At 44.0% G+C, this 4,083-nt stretch overlaps 1 long non-coding RNA gene across 1 annotated transcript; it reads left to right on the forward strand.

Annotated features, from left to right (window-relative positions):
• Nucleotides 1–235: 235 nt before the first annotated feature.
• LOC146201873 (uncharacterized) lies at nt 236–3,745 on the forward strand. The gene is made up of 3 exons (XR_014701817.1): nt 236–683; nt 2,220–2,370; nt 3,592–3,745. It is a non-coding gene; the product is annotated as an uncharacterized LOC146201873 (long non-coding RNA).
• Nucleotides 3,746–4,083: the final 338 nt, after the last annotated feature.

Raw genomic sequence — 4,083 nt, forward strand, 5'->3', positions numbered from 1 at the left:
TCGGAAGAACCCTACCGATCGGGTCCGTCCGCCATACCTCTGAAAAATATTTACCGGATCCGTCCGTCGTATCCCGAAGAAAAACGCACCGGGTCCGTCGGACGTACCTTTAAGACCATTGATCGGGTCCGTCGGACGTACCTTTAGCCACAGCCTTTTTAATATGGCCGACGCCTAGGTTCCTCCGTGGGTTCCAGCGTCGCTGTGCTGCTATAATGAACTAGAATATAGTCGCTACTGTTAAAACATGGTTACATCGTGGGCTTTGAGCCTTACGCCGACGCAACTTTTCGGGTGCCAGGTCGGCGAAGATGGACCCTGCGAGCGACCGGTACAGTAACACTTGTGTCGAGAGGCCGCGGTAACCGCGGCACAACTCCGGCTTGCAGAAGCCCCGACCGTCAGCCTCCCGATCCCAGCCGTTTCGGAACTACGCATTGGTATGTATGTCCGAGTCTTGCAGCCTAGCCTACGTTTGACCGTTGCGAGAGTGCGCAATCGCTAACCGAAGCTTTCGAACAGGTGCAGCTGCGGGCGGTGCGTGCCGATGCCGACTGCTCTTGAGAGCATCTGGCGAGATCCCGGCGGCGACTACGTAGTTGAAGCAGCCGTCTGGGTGTTACAGATCATCCGCATTTACTCCAAATGCTTCTTGATCATGGACTGCTAGTCGAGAACACAAGGTAAGAACCTTGAGCGAAAGGCGACATAACTTGAACAAGCGGCACCTGTTTTTCATTTTCTCGAGCAAGAAATGCTGTAATGAAATCTATTGCGGAGGGCAGTGTTAATAAAATAAAGCTTCCCCTTTAACGTTACTTACCTGCGATCATCTACACTGTCTACAGTGTTGATATTGCGCCACGTTAGCGCGAATACATCGCTGGTTTTCATATTTTTCTTGTTTTTTCGTAGAAGCGCATGAGCATGACGTTCCACCATGCAAATTACTGGTTTGCTTAATTCCATGCACGAGTAAATGAGAAAACACGCATCATCTGATAGTGTGAACTTGCTAAATGGAAAGGGCATGGACATTGATGTGAAGTAACGAGGGGGGGGGGGACGCTGTCCGGACACATTTGCTTGTTTTATTAGCCAGGTATGACCTTCAGCAAGTGCAGCACTTCAAAACATAAATACATAAGGAATGCCACAAGAAATGCAGTAAATAAGTACAAAAGCAATCTCATTTCGGAGGACTCTGTGCTAAGTGAAATTGCATGCAGTGAAGTAGCCTGCCTCCTGCGGAAGCCGTGGGAAAATGCACTAAAAAACGACACGGAAAAGAAAAACACACAGGGCAGGACTGGCTTCTGCAGACGATCACTAACTAGCCCGACAACTCTTGTTATTGCCTGTCCCCACTTGCTTCCAGAACAATCACCATACCAGCACTCAAAGTTTTATTTGCTAGTTTTTTTTTTTTGCCCACTTGCATTAGGTGAGTGTTGTATAGTGTGCAAATATAATTAAAAAAATTCACTTCACTGATACCATCCTCAACACCTGCACACAGTAAACCTCTCCAAAATGCTTTGACACTGACATTTTACATGTGCTGAAATGTAACAATCAAAAAGAAAAAAGAAAGACGTTCTCCCAAAGGCCAGTACACCGGAACTTCCACAGTTTGAGTAAGTGTTGGAAATTTTACAGTTAGCAAATGAAGTTATAGAGTAGTTTTGCGGCACTTGCAGAAAGTTTGGCACGTGCCGTGTTGTGGGAAAACAACTGAGAGCTGTTGACAGAAGTGCACTTGTAGTTTATGGCTCCTTCGAATAGAATGACTCCATGCACAGAGCTGCTTAATGCATAAGTCGCATACTTAACATCTTCGTGCTATGCGGATGATATCAGCGTGGACATTGACATCGGCCACAACACTAGTATAGAGGGTGTAAGACGACTACCAGGTTTTGTCAGTCAAAAGCTGCATTGCCTTCAGGCATTATTTTGCTGCAGTAGCAAATTGTGATTGCACTGGAGTTCTAATATTGGATGGGTCTCATTCTCTCTAAATCACCTGCAGCAGAATTCAAAGTTTGCCATACTTCCAGGGAGAATAAATTGACAGTGAAAGTTACACTGTACAGCTTCTGTTAGACGGGAATTAATTGTACAGATGCATGAATAACTTTCAAATTTGTAAAAGACCTAAATCATATTTTCATTTTGCTATGCTGAAAAGTGAATATTGCTTTTTTTCTTGTCAACAGGAGGCACCACTACATCTGCTACAGCCAGCTTGCGCACTGGCTTTGGGGATGCCTCGGCAGACATCACAGTAAAGTCTCCCTATTTGTAATGCAAGCCAAATAAGGGAAAGGTTTCCATCTGACAGTTACACTGGTTTCCAGTTTGTGCAAGGTTTGTAGAGTCATCACCTTATTCATTCTGAAACAAGCCGGAAAATATGAGAAGAGAGAATTGCAGGACAGCTGGACTAATAACTGGAATTTTACTAAAGGATAGAGGCAAAAGAAGACTTGCACAGAGATGCACATGTAAAAAAGGCCCCAAAAGACTGTTGTCCGATTTCTTAGCCACACACACGTCCTTAGCCTTTGCAGTATAGTGTGCCTTTGGACTTGGATCTGTGGCTTCTCTTTTGTAACGAGTGGTTCTTGACCATAAGGAATTTGCTTTTTTTAGATTTTGATTTTTTAGACCCTTTCTGCTTTCCACGCTTTCACTGCTTTGGGGGTTTTTCGTGCACGTGCATTTCTGTGCGAATCTTCTTTTGCCTCTTTCCTTCAGTAACATTTCAGTTGTTAGTCAAACTTTGTCTTGTGCTCCTCTCACGTGTTTCGTCTTCTGGCTGGTTTTAAGATGAATCAGTACCAACTCATCCAGTTGTTAGTCTTGTTGATATCACTAGCCTGACTGCACCCACTGCTGGGCAAATGCTTCTCCCATATCCATCCGAATAACCCGATCCTGTGCCAGGTGCATGATTCTGGCAAACTTCCTAATTTCATCTGCTTGCCCGAGTTTCTGCCGCCCCCTGCTAAACTTGCCTTCCCTTGGAATCTAAAAGACATATATAGGCTCACTTAGAATGAATTTTGTGTACTCACTCCCTTCCTTTACCTTTGACGGGTAGAATTTTTCTTCTTTTGGAACTGACCACAGATACATCAGCTGCATCCATATGATCCCCGCAGACTTCCTAATCTCATCTGTCTGCCCGAATTTCTGCCGCCCCCTGCTACGCTTGCCTTCCCCTGGAATCTACAAGACATATATAGGCTCACTTAGAAAGAATTTTGTGTGCTCACTCCCCACCTATACCTTTGATGGGTGGAATTTTTTTTAGCACTGACCGCAAATGCATCATAATTGTGCAGTTGTGTATATACCTGCTTGTATAGATGTCTCTCCCATATCTATCCAAATAACCCGATCCTCTGTCAGCTGCATCCATCTGATCCCCGCAAACTTTTTATCTGCCTGCCTGAGTTTCTGCTGCCCCCTGCTATACTTGCCTTTCCTTGGAATCTACAAGACATATATAGGCTCACTTAGGATGAATTTTGTGTACTCAATCTCTAACTATACCTTTGTCGGATGCATTTTTTTTTTATTTAGCACTGACCTCAACACATCATGATTGTGAAGCTGTATATACACATTTGTATATTTAGGAGAGAGGAAGACAGCAAAGAAGCGTGAATAAAAGATGTCTTGCTCTAGGTCAACTTCCTTCTAGCCTAAAAATTTTGTATGCACTGATGAACCTGCGGCCAACAAATAAATTATTTTGAAAGCAACATGTCTCTAGCACTCATTTGGTAACATTAGATAATGCCCAAATGTACTACAAAGTGGTGGTCCTTGTGGCACTGACAAACCTAGATTTTCTTGTTGCCGCGTTCACCTTTACACGACCTCGAAAAATAGTGGCTCATGGGGAATAGAAAAATCAAACCGTTTTCTGCAAAAGCTGCTTTGAAAGGTGGCCACTGTTTTCAGCATTTTGCAGTCTCATTCAGAAGCAAGCCAGCATAATCTGCAATCTGTAGACATGCATACAATAATATGTGCCTTATACTTTGAAATGTACCAGACTTTAACCAGTCA

Source organism: Amblyomma maculatum, chromosome 1, assembly GCF_055883805.1.
Source record: "Amblyomma maculatum isolate TAMU_Amacu chromosome 1, ASM5588380v1, whole genome shotgun sequence".
In the NCBI taxonomy this organism is placed as follows: domain Eukaryota; kingdom Metazoa; phylum Arthropoda; class Arachnida; order Ixodida; family Ixodidae; genus Amblyomma; species Amblyomma maculatum.